General features: G+C 51.4%; 1 long non-coding RNA gene across 3 annotated transcripts in view; it reads left to right on the top strand.

Moving 5' to 3' along the window:
• Positions 1 to 8,540, top strand: part of LOC102501042 (uncharacterized) — a 9,369-nt gene extending 829 nt beyond the window's left edge. The window contains exons 1-4 of one of the 3 annotated variants that reach the window (XR_333351.3): positions 1,342 to 1,470; positions 1,573 to 1,687; positions 1,775 to 2,096; positions 6,980 to 8,540. This is a non-coding gene — a long non-coding RNA (uncharacterized LOC102501042). Of the gene's footprint in view, positions 1 to 1,341; positions 1,471 to 1,572; positions 1,688 to 1,774; positions 2,321 to 6,979 lie in introns of those variants that run through there. The other 2 variants (XR_001370705.2, XR_003550105.1) reach the window with 2 other exon arrangements.
• The last annotated feature ends 4,312 nt before the right edge of the window (positions 8,541 to 12,852 follow it).

Here is a 12,852-nt window from a genome sequence, read left to right as displayed (position 1 = left end):
GGGGGGACGGAGCTTTGTGACTTGGCTCCAAGGACTGCAGCATGGGCAGGTACGGGCAGGGCAAGACCTGACCAACACCACCTCAGCCAGGTGCTCAGGGTCAATGCCAACCAAGACCAGCCACGCTGACAGCACAAGCCCATGATATCACGAGACAGAAATGTCATCCCACCCCAAAACACCTGACTGATACTCCCCCAGACCCTCGCAGTCACCCAAGCCAAGGGACATGCTGTCCACAGACCAGAGGAAGCCACAGCCGTGTGCCAGTCAAATGCTCGTGGGTTCCTGGAGGGCTCTGGGGCGGCGGAGGACGTGGGGGAAAGCTAATGGAGCCCAAATAAACCACGGAGTGTTGTTGACAGCCACCTGCCTGGTTCCTAGGTGGTAACAAACGTCCCACAGTGACGCAGGCTGCTCGCCACGGGAGCCCTGGGTCAGGGGGACCCAGACCATCCTGGGCTGTCCTGGTAACCCTCCTGCAAACGAGCAGCAGTTCTACGTAGAGGATTTGTGGTATGGAAACACAGAGGTGCCCCACTGTCTGCCAGGGGAATTATTCTCAACTGACCACACAGTTGACTGATCCAGAGTTTAAAATCCTGGTCCCAGGCCAACAGGTAGTGTTGAGGTTACGACAGCTGGCTCCCACGGGGCCGACTGCGCAGAGTTCCGGGCCTGGCAGCTTGAGAACCACACCGGGCACGTGTGTACATGCCAGAATCCTGAAAGGAGGATGGGAGAGGAGGGACTGGCATGGCCATCCTCCCGGGAGGGTGCTTTCTCACTTTCCTTCTCTCTCTGTCTCTCTCCGGAAAGCACACTCACCCTATAGCAAACTAAAAATGAAATAAAATATAAAATAAAGTAAAACGCTGGCGCTCAGGCCCTGTCTGGGACTAAGTGAGTGACATCCCTGGACCTGGTGCCTGAGTCAACATTGAGACTCCCGAGAAAGCCACCCAGAGGAGAGCGGTACCAGGAGAAGCGAGAGCTGGACGCTGAGGGATGCGGCTCCAAAGGAGCACTGGGGGGCTCGGGGGCTGCAAGAGGCTGCACTGAGCCGCGTCTCCTGGCCCGCTGGCTCCAGGGTCCACTGGGGATGGCTTCTCTATGGGTCAGCCAGGTATAATCAGGTGGTGGAGGGGTTCGAATTTCCTCTGGGTGTGAAAATGCAAAATGACCTGAGCCAGCCAGGAAAGGAGAAGGTGTCCTCTTTCATGGGGGGGAGGGGGGTCACTGTCCCCTAAGGGGTCCCCCCTCCCCCTCCTGTCACTCTGAGGTCACAGACCTCAGCCCATCAGACTTGGCTCAACTCCAGCAAGCTGACCTAGCCGCACCCAGCTCCAGCCAGGCCATCGGACACCCCGGCTCCCAAACCCCGACTGCTGGGCAGACAGGGAGGCATTTCAGGTGGCAGGTTGGCCCCCGGCCAGCCGGCCCCAGATGCCATGCGGCACACCTGAGCGGGTAAGAGAATAGGTGTGTGTAAACAGCATTTGAAAAAGAAAATAGCTGTACAAATACAGCACTTGTTAACACAGGTGTTTACAGGTGGAATTATTTTTCCAGGGCTGCTGTCTCCCAGCCTTCTTTGTGAGTCTCAGCTCACACCTGTGGGGACTTTCCTACAAGGCGAAGGGACAAAGGGAAGCGGATGGTCTGTATCGATTCTGCGACGCAGGAGGTCAGTGACCAGCTCCGGGCCGGGCTAGTGTTCTCAGAGGGCCTCGAGCTGGACTTACTTTCATTTTTTTTTAACCTGATCTAACAGGATCTGGCCTGTTCTCCGCTTCCTGCTTGGCGAGGCTGCCCACCCCGGGGCAGTCACAGCAAGAGGCCCATTTCCTGGGCCCAGCTGGCGCCCTCCACCCTCTGCTCACCCTGATCTGACTCCAGTCTCGTCATTTGTACTTTACGGACGAGAAAACTGAAGGCACTGTTGGAGTCACAGCACGAGCCAGCGGAGGGCACCGTGCCCACTCCCAGGCGGCAGAATCCAAGCGCGCTGCTGGAATGGGCTCCTTCAGGAAGCGGCCACGGTGACACAGGAGCACGGATAGGTCTGACTGGGAGTCATGCAGCACACCTAGCTGGTAGGCGGAGGTCGACGGGCAGTTCGGGCACGTTCCAAAGTGTTGAACTATGGGAGAGGAGCATAAGGCCCTGAGACCCACCCTTGTGAACCGCGAAGGTGGCAAAGTGGTCTGTGCGTTTTGCCACAATTTCTTTGAATTAATTTTTTTTTTAGAGTTTTTCCATCGGGCATGTGCACTCACTGGAGAAACAGAGGGTAGAAAAATCACCCCTCAGGGCATGGCCACACCGCAATCCCTTCTCCTCCATTCTCTTTCAGAACTTTGGGCACGCACGTACATTGCCCCTGGCGTGATTTTTCAAGCCACCAAGTCTGGGACTCGAACCACAGTCAACCATGTGGGAATCCAGTGCCTTAACCACTGTGCCACCTGCTGGCTCCTAAATTAATTTTTCTTAATTACAGAAGAGAAACTTAAAAACAGAGCATTCTGTTCTATACAGAGACCTAACAAAGCGTTAACGTTTTCGTCATTGGTTGGCCAACTTGTAAGTGCCCCAGTTTTCACATTCTGAGAGAGAACTTGGTCCCGAATAGACTTCCTCCTAGGTCAGCCACACTTCAGGAGGCCAGGCCCTCCCCGTTGTCTGGGGAAGCCCTACAAGGGGAAGTGCCCGAGTGCAGCTTCTTCAGAGCGAGGTGTTAGTGCTGTTTCCAAAGTCAGGGGACCGGGGTTGGGGGACGGAAGGTGGGGAGGGGAAGGAGGAGCAGGCCCTGGGCCTGGGGAGGGGAGAGGGCACCTCAGAGACGCACCAATCCAGGTGGGCACCTTGGAGGCTGGGGCAGGGAGCGTGGGCTAAGCTTGTTTCCTTCTGTGCCGTCATGAGCCTCAGTAAAGGCCTGAACATGGCAGCTTGGGAACACAGAGGGGCTGCTGTCACCCTTGGGGCGGAAAGAGCAGGGTCAGCAGAAGTGCTGTGACCAGCTGGCCAGAGGCCACTAGTGGAAGAGCCCAGCAGGGCGACCTGGGCTGGAGACCATGGGGCCAGCGGGAGGGGCTCCTTCCCTAGAGTCCAGAGCAGCTGGGCAGCACCCTCATGTCCGCAGCACTCTGTCCCACAGACTCAGTGACACCTGGGGCCCATGGAGAGCACAAGGACATGCACCATGGAGAGTTTTGATGGCACTGTACCTGCAAACCCGGGGAAGGTCCATTACTCGGCTTTAGCAGCAAAACCCCTCAGTCCAGCTTGAGGAACAATGAGGCTCTCTCCTGCTTCCACTTCGACCTCCTCTCACAGACCAGACCACCCGCTCCACCTGACAGAGGAAGACACTGAGGGTCAGAGACTGGGACAGTCACAGATGGGACTGTCCTAGGAAGGCCGTCCAGGTTTATGCCCAAGTGTCCTGGTTCCTAGCCCAGCGTGTTTTCTATCCTCAATGACATTTTCTTCCAGGAAAAGGAGAGTCATGTGAGCAAAGAGGGGAGCCTGGCCCCTCCAAATCCCTCCTGGCTCCTCTCACCACCATCACCTCTGGCCTCTCCCTGCATGGCCAGTGTGCCCAGCCCACTGGCCAGAGCACACTGGTACCCCTCAGAGACCGGCAATTGAAGGAGGTGGGGGACAATCCAATCGAGACTGAGAATTTAAAAGCTCACCACCGAGAAGCTAAGAGGTCTTACAGTTGAACTATGACAAGTCTCTAGAAGATGGGATGGTGTCTAATTAGACGTCATTTTTTGTCACTCTAATTAAGATGACCTCACCTTATAATCACAGCCCTGCTTCACCACTTGGCAGTGATTAGCGTGACAGGCTGTGCCATCTGCCTGCCGGTTGGGAAGCTCGAGGCTTCACACTGACTCTGGCCACCTCCACAGCCTTCCTTCCAAGGTTGCCCTCTGCAGTGACAGCACCCATCCTGGTGGGGACAGGAGCAGCCACAGCCACCCCGCACATGTCTGCCAGTGGAGACGTTCAACGAGCAGCTATGCGCCAAGGAAGTAGGTCACACAGAGAAATGGGCCTTTTCCAGAAGACATCATTCCTCTTACTGCCTATCATGAGTGATGTGCAAAATGCCCCCCATCCACACTCTCACACACACTCACACACACGCACAGAAGTTCTCTGATCTGGGTGAAGCGTCCAGACCTCAGCTGCACACACCTTGGGCCACGCCTCTGACTTTGTCCTCTCTCCTGCTGCACCTGCACAGTGCCTGGCATGTTCCGGCCCCTGTAGATATTTATTCAAGTGTCAGAACCGGAAGCACATGGGCACCTTCTCAGTCAGTCGCATGTGAGTGACCCCACCGCTGGCCCCGGTCAAGGGGCTCTCACTGTGACTGTTGGCAAGAGGGGGCATAGGCACTTCCCCATGGCCCACCCTTCTCTGTCCTTCAGCCCTGTGAGTTCCCTGTATGGGCCACTGCCCAGGGCACACCTGGTAACAAACAGGCCCAAACTCCCAGGCCACGCCCATACAGACGTGCAGGAAGTTGGCAGCTCCCTCCGCCTCACCGCCCTTCCACAGCTCCCGGAGCTGTCTTCTCACTCCACGATGTGGTGACATTAGCACCCAGGAATAATCATGACATAAAGGGAGATAATTAATATTTAGCTTTGCCAGAGGGAAGCACTTAGGGGGAAACCGTCTCTTAGTCAGAGGGGCTGATACTTGTCAGCTGGAGGGCAGGCTAATTAGATGCAGCGGGCGGTGACAAGGCGCTGAGAAGCAGCTTGGCAGCCTGGCACAGACAGCAGTGAGCTGCTCAGGTGTCTCCAGCCCCACATCCACAGGACTCTGAGGACCCAGGGTAGAACCAGGGCCAGGCCTGCTCAGCCTACCCTTCCCAGGAGCCTCAGGGCCAGTATCTGAGAGCTAGATGGGACCGAATAGGTTGGCCCTTGGCCTGGCCTCTAACATCCCACTGAGAGGCTATCGGACTAAGCCTGAATACCCTCATGGATGGGGTGTCCCCTCTGTCCTTTAGCTTCAGGACAGAACAGAGTTGGGATCTCAAAGGCCTAAATTCAAACCCCCTTGTCCCCAGCCTCTCCTTCCCCACACCCCTCCGCCTCCCAACTCCATGCCTCCATCTTAGAGAGCGGTCTCAGTGCACACACAGCATCCTAGCCAGAAGCCTGAGCCCTTTGCTTCACTTCCCCTGCCCCGCACCCTCAGTCGCATGCCCAGTCTACGGCTGGCCTAAAGACTCTGCCTCCTCTATCTTGGGTGCCCTGCCTCCTCTTCCCAATAGCCACCTGCCATCATTGGCTTATTCTGTTTTCTTCCAATGGCCTCATAACTGGGATCCTTCCTCTGGCACCCCTCACCCCTCTACCCCACAACCCAAACCACACTTCGAGTAAGTACTCCAAACACATTCTGACCACACATCTTGCTATGGAGGCAGATGCACATCTCCCCAAAGCCCTGCGGGATGCTGGCTAGATCATCAGTGTGGCATCCCCATGCTCTGTGCCGGGCCCCAACATCTGCTCCCGTAGCCTCTCCAGCCACAGAGTGACTCACCTGACCCCAGCCTTGCCCTATATGCACACACATGTGCACAAACATGTGTGCCTATGCTGGCATACATGAACCCCTCTGGCCTTGCTCTCTGCTGCCAGTGGCTTGCAACTCCCCCAGCCATGCCCGGGGTCCTGCAGCCATGCCCTGCCTTATCACATGGCCTGAGAGATTGGTCACTGCCCACTCTTTAAGCCTCAGTTTGCTCATCTGTAAAATGTGATCTCCCTCTCCTTGAGGGGGTAAGTGTTCAATGAAGTCATGTACACAATGTCTCCAGGATCATATCTGACAAGTATAGAGAGTTTGATAGATATCATTGTCTTTAGTCAACAAATAGCCAAAGCTACATCTTAGAGAGAGGTAGATCAGGGTGAGGGGGAGGTGAAAGGGAAAGAAAATTGGACGGAGCAGGGGGAGTAGAAGGGTACTTTCAAAGGGCACCAGAAGAGGCACAGGTGTTGTAATCATTCTGATGGTTCAGATGAAAATATTTGCATGTAAGCACATCTAAAACAAAAATTATAAATCATTTGGGCTAATCTGTTCAGCAAAAGCACAAAATTCAAACTGCATCAAAATGAGAAGAAACACAAAAGTGAATTTCCTCTTCTACCACTTAAAGACATACAGCAGAACTGGGCAGCCTAGCCAGGAGGTATGCCGCTCCCCCACCTCACATGCCTGCCAAGCTGCAAAAGGATTTCTCCAAAGGGAAGTCTCCTTTACTGTTCTTTATTTTCAAGAAGGAGAACTCTTCTACAACAGTGCACCCCCACTGTGCTGAGTAGTGTCTGTGCACATCCACATGGGGTCCCGCATGGATCCAAGCAGAAGAGAGGATGGGAAAGGGGGAAGAAGGAGAAGGAGGGCAGGTGAGGGTAAAAGCCAAGAAAAGAGAAATACAGAGAGAGAATGAGAAATACAGCATGAGAGATACCAAAGAGGCACAAAAACAGAAAGACAGAGAAAAATAGAGGCTGAAAGAATTGGAAATAATTGGCTAAAAATGAAGTCAGAGACACAGACATATATATAAGTAGAGGAAAAGAGACACAGAGGGAGAGAATAACAGACAGAAAATGTTATTGGTTTTCTTCCTGTGTTGATATTTGCTCATTTGATACCAAAGCAACAGTGGGTGAAACTGTATGAATCAAGGTGGTGGGCAGCAGCACCACACTACACTAGGGGTATTTTGTGAGGTTCTTTCCTCATTCAAAGGGTGGGTCAAACAGAGATTCAGGGAATTGGAAAAAGACAAGAGAAACTGATGTCATGTTGTTTATTGGCTAAGTTTAGGGGGAACTCACAGAGCTTTAGTAGCACTCTCAGAGTGCTTCCTCCCTCTTAGAGCTTGTGATGTGCATGAAGAATACTCAGAGTGTTTCTTGCCTTTCAGATCTCATAGCACAGAGCTGAGATGAGCTGAGCCAAGGCCAAGACAAGCAAGGCAACCAGGGCTGAGCTAGCTGAATTAAGGCCAAACTGAGCAGAGCTAGCTAACTAGCTGGCCAGGTGCTCCCTTCTTCTTAAAGGGGATATAGACAATAGTGACTCGTTGACAAAGACAAACTGTCACACACACATGCACATTACATGCAATGGTGTAAAACAGCAAAATCACAATTACATTAGAAGCATGCAAGTGCAAAACAACTAATAATATAAGTTGCTTATCCTTAAAACATAATAAGATCGGAAGTGAGGGAGCCAGACTAAATCATCCTGACTCCATTTTCTCCACAAGTGGCCACTAGATTCTTCCCTGCCACACATGCCAGTTTCACTGAAGAATCTCCTTGATGAAACAGCAAAAAATTATTCATTTTATTACATCTCTATTCATGTGTGTGTGTATGTGTGTGAGTGTATTCTGTGTGATGCTACACAAACCCTTCTGCTGAACACTGAAATGAGGTGTCTGGAGGAAGAATATTTATGTGAGTTACAAGCTAAACTAGCCACTTTTTCCATGAGACACCATTTTTACTTGACAACTGACAAACTATAGCTCTTCAAACTTAGGTATTCGGCAGATATCAACTAAAAGATGAACAAAGTGTGTCTGTTAGTTCAAGAAAAATGACTGACAGCATTTACTGTCTTTGATAATATCTGATATTTCAAGTGAAATTTAGAATTTTGGAAAACTTGTAACCATCATCATGTGCTTGACCAAGAACTTACCAAGACTTTTCTAGTGAGATTGATGGTTATATTAATGAAAATGGTTTCTGAATGTTGTAAACTTAAATGTGTCAGCATTTGGAAGATCTGCATAACTCATTATTTTCCAAATGACAATGTAAAATCATGACTGGATAAAAGATCCACTCAAAGAACAAGATAGACCAACAGATTTTAAGAGTATGCAATTCCTCTAAAGACTAAATTCTTCTGTGGAAATGGAAATAGTAACATGACTTGCAAAAAGATACTAGCAAAATGGCACGGAGGAGACATGTGATGGTTTTCTCATTAGGATTGCAGCACTGTTAGATTAACTCTTACACCTTAGCTCTGCCCATCTAACTTTAGTGTACATGCATGTAAGCATGCACTCACTCATGCATATGCACACACTCACACTACCATATCATTCTTCAAATCTGATCTCAGTTCTTGGTACTTGGGCTTTGTTTAACTGCTGGAGCTCAGGGCAGAGCATAATTCTATTAGCACGTTGTTCATCTTCTAACTATCTCCACTTACAACTGTAAAAACAACTGAACTTCAACCCAACAGTGCTACCACTTCAAGTATCGGCCATATGTCCTAATAATTACATGGGTATACATGTGCATGTGTAGGTACCTGCTACTAAAAGGAAGTTGGAGGTCTATGCCTGACTACAGAGGCAAGAGCTAGCATTTAAAATCTACTCTAGCAGTTTTGAAATATACTATGTAGGGAGCCAGCAGGTGACATGCTGGACTCCCACATGGCTGAGTGCAGTTTGAGTCCTGAACCTGACAACTTGCTTTCTCACTTTCTCTCATGCACATGCCCTGTAGCAAAATTATTTAAATTATAATAATAATGACAAATAAAATTAAATATATAACTCTTCTTTAAAAAGAAATATACAATGCATTGCTATTTATTATAATCACCATTCTGTACAGAAAATAATAAGTATGTGAGGTGATAGATTTGTTAATTACCTTGATTTAATTATTCCATAATTTAAACATATATCAAAATATCACGTTGCATCCCATAAACATATATTGTCAGTTAAAAATAAAACTTAAAAAAAAAAAAAAACTTGGTGTAGTGCAGAGCTGTCAGGGCTACTCTTATTGGTTTGCTTTCTCACTTCCATTGGATTCTCAGGGTGACTACAATGAAGGTATTACAAAAGACCCCCAGCCTAACAGTCCAATCTGGCCCACACTGGGGTGATGGCCCTTGCCCTGGAGTCAGCTAAAGAGTTCAGCTGGTCCTTTCTTCACCTCTCCTTGGAGGCCTACGATGCAAATTGTGCTTGGGCCACAGGACACTTCTGCCATGATGCAGCCAATTTCAGCCCTGCACCAGCCATTTTGTGATTCTCCATTCTGAGGAGAATCACCTGGGCAGAGATGGAGGTAATGCCTTCACTAGCCCAATATACCAAAAATTGTCGGCAAACCAGCAGGAGCTGGGAAAGAGGTCTTAAACAGTTTCTCATCATGGCCCTCAGAAGGCACCACCCTGTGGTTACCTTAATATCTGACTTCTGGCCTTCAGACTGTGAGACAAAAGCCTGTGATTTAAGCCGCTGAGCTTGTGGTACCTCATTAAGGCAATCCTAGCAAACTAACGAAACTTCCCAGAAGCTAGCTATTATAACACCTATTTCACAGGTGAAGAATCTGGAGTGCTGGAAAGTACAAACTTTGCCCAAGGTCACACGGCTGAAAAATTACGGAGCTAGAGTTGGGCCTTGCCCTGTGCAGCTGGCAGCTCTAGTCCCTGCTACATCACTCTGCCCATGTGAATCAGCAAAAGACGAGTTATTTCCATCAGCTGTGAAGCAGGTGATCAAGGCTTTCTAGCCTTTGTAAGAGCAGAGCTTGAAGGCAATATATCAGCTTGACACTTGCCAAACCCTGAGTGTCTCCACAAAGGAGGGATCTGGTCAGCCACAGCTGTAAGAGGCTGCATAAATGGCAGAGAGGAGGCTTCAACCCAGGTTTGAACCCCAGCTCCACTTTCTCCAGCCATTGGACTCTGGTCAAGTTACTGGATTTTTCTGTATCCCAATGTCCTCATCAGTAAAATGGGGATATTAAAGCTCTGCTAAGGCTTACATCAGACCATCAAGTTTAGAATGTGGCTATGACTCTCAGTCAGTGTTTAACATGTGACTGGGTTACAGTCATCAACATTTCTCACCACAATACCAAGGGAATTTATAATAAAAATAGATGCAGAGCCTTTCTCAAGCTTCCAGAATCACCACCCTTAGTCTCCCACATAGGAGGCCTCGGAAGATGGGCAGAGAGATGTGCTACAACCACGCTGAGCAGAATTGGACACCTGTAGGGGAGATGGACACTGGGGTGGAAATGGACACCTGGGGTGGAGATGGACACCTAGAGTAGGGCTGGACACCTGGGGTGGAGATGAATACCCAGAGTGGAAATAGACACCTAGAGTGAGGATGAACACCTGGAATGGGAGCAAGCCATCTGGAATAGGATTGGACACTTGGGGTGGAGATGAACACCTGGAGTGAGGATGGACACCTGAGGTGGAGATGGACACCTGGAGTGAGGATGGACACCTGAGGTGAAGGTGAACACCTGAAGTGAGGATGGATCCCTGGAGTGAGGATGGACACCTAGGGTGAGGATGGACACCTGAGGTGAAGGTGAACACCTGAGGTGAGGATGGATCCCAGGAGTGAGGATGGACCCCTAGAGTGAGGATGGACCTCTGGGGTGAGGATGGATCCCTGGAGTGAGGATGGACACCTAGGGTGAGGATGGACACCTGGGCAATGATGACGGACACCTGGAGTGGGAATGGATATCTGCGTATAGGTGGACACCTGGGCGATGATGACGGACACCTGGGGTGGGAATGGATATCTGCGTATAGATGGACACCTGGGGCGATGACAGATACCTGGGGTGGGAATGGATATCTGCGTATAGGTGGACACCTGGGGCGATGACAGATACCTGGGGTGGGAATGGATATCTGCGTATAGGTGGACACCTGGGTGATGATGACGAACGCCTGGAGTGGGAATGGATATCTGTGTATAGATGGACACCTGGGGCGATGACAGATACCTGGGGTGGGAATGGATATCTGCGTATAGATGGACACCTGGGCGATGATGACGGGCACCTGGAGCGAGGCGGACACCTGGACTGAGGGTGGAACCTAGGTGCAGTGAACACCAACACAGCAGCTCAATTATGTGCTCTGCTACCTGCCCTCACTTACCTGCTTTCTCCGTGCCACACGAGAGTTCTCGCTCAATGCTATTAATCTAGAATCAAGGCTTTCTTGTTTGAACTCAAGCCCCGATGTGATCACACTCACATTGAAGAAATGAAAGTACCAGGCCAGCTCAGGAAGGAGGACAAAAAACAGAAATTCCCAGGCCGGTAGACACCAGACCTCGTCCAAATCTCAGCAAAAGAAACTAAGGGTAGATGCAAAGCAAGGCCTCTCCAGCTGGGGGCAGGGCTGCCTCCCTGGAGAGATCTCTGGGAGGGCTTCCCATCCTCTTCAGTTCTCGAGGTGGCCACCCAAATGGACAAAGTCTCCTAAGGAGCCAATTCTGTCCCAGCCCAGCCTGTGCCCTGGCCACAATCCACCCTTGACAGGCCAGAACCCAAGCTCCAAAGCACAGCCCGAGAACCTTCCTGGGTGGGCCTCCCAACCCATTCCCAGAGCCCCACATAGAGAGTTCAGAGGACAAAGGCCGGCTGGGAAGCCACCATGCAGACTACTGGATCCCAGCCATACACCAATGATAAACTCAGGCATGTCACTCCTCACTTGACCTCCCAGAGCACTGGTCTCTCGTCTCTAAGTAGGAAGCACCCAGTGAGGACCAGCTGGGAAATGCAGCTGACCCCTGACCAGGCTCAGCCCCATGACCAGCCCCTGTGGGGTTCGCAGCACGGAGAAGAAGCTGAGTCAGAGGTGCCCGGGAGTTTAGGTCTGTGGAGGGGGCCTGTGCCCTCCCTGGCAGAGGCAGAAGGGGAGCCAAAGGCCAAGGGCCCCGGCACTATCTCAGCCAGCAAATCAGGAACCTGGCCCCCAGCTGCGAGCACCCTGGGAGATGTCTGCAGCATTTGCCACTTCCCCACTTTCTCCCCTTCTTGCTGCCCTTTTGCCCTGCCTGACTGCCAACTAACCCTCCAGCAGCGGGCCGGACTGCAGGCTCAGCACAGCCAGCAGCCAGAGAGGCCTGAGAGAGGAGCCAGGCAAGGGAGTGGCAGGGGGCTATGTTGAAGGCTGCCCAGGCCTGAAATCACCCCAGCCCCCAAATTCCCAGGCCCAGCCACCCTCCAAGGAGGCTCTGATGAAACCCAGCTCTGACTGCATCAGAGCCCTAGGTGCTGCCCATGGAGGAGAGAGAGGTGGGCTCACATCAAGAATTTTCTGGGTCCATTCTGCCCTCCCCTCTCTATGGGCTTCCCTTTCTCATCCACTTACAATGTGTAGGTGAGAAGAATTGGGAGACTGGTAAGGTAGCCGGGCAGGAGAGCTGGCAGGCCCTCACTTCTCCCCCAGTTCCGTGCAGTTTAGCTCACTGGGGGGGCTCTGCCCTGGCTTGGGAAGGCACAGGGAAGAGAGGTGAGCTCGGGAGAGGAACAGAAGACCCCAAAGCACTCAGTGATCCGTGGGACCCCTGATCTGCTGTGCACACATGTGTGCCAAGGTAGCCTTTGTGCAGTACTTTGGAGCTGAAAACACATGTACGGCATGTATTATTCCCTCCAGTCCCCACAGGTATCCCATCGGGTTGGAACTCGAGTCAACGCACAGGTGGGGAAGTCAGGTTTGGGCCAACAGTGACTGGGCTGGGATTCCCACCCAGCCTTTGAAACTGATTCTTGGGTGGCCCTCCAGATGTCCTGGAATTCATGCTGCAGGAGGGACACCATCACAGGCAGCACCTACCTACCCCTGAAAGCTTCCAGATTTGGAGTTTTCACTAGTAGCTCCTTCACATCACTCACCCTCGCTGGTGAAATCCCCCTGCCTCTGACCCAAAACCTTCATGCTGTCCTCTGAGCCAACTCCGTGTCTGTCTAGAGA

Source organism: Tupaia chinensis, unplaced genomic scaffold (genome assembly GCF_000334495.1).
Source record: "Tupaia chinensis unplaced genomic scaffold, TupChi_1.0 Scaffold000045_1, whole genome shotgun sequence".
NCBI lineage: Eukaryota > Metazoa > Chordata > Mammalia > Scandentia > Tupaiidae > Tupaia > Tupaia belangeri.
Note: the sequence above shows the minus strand (reverse complement) of the source record. Positions and strands in the feature narration are given on the sequence as shown.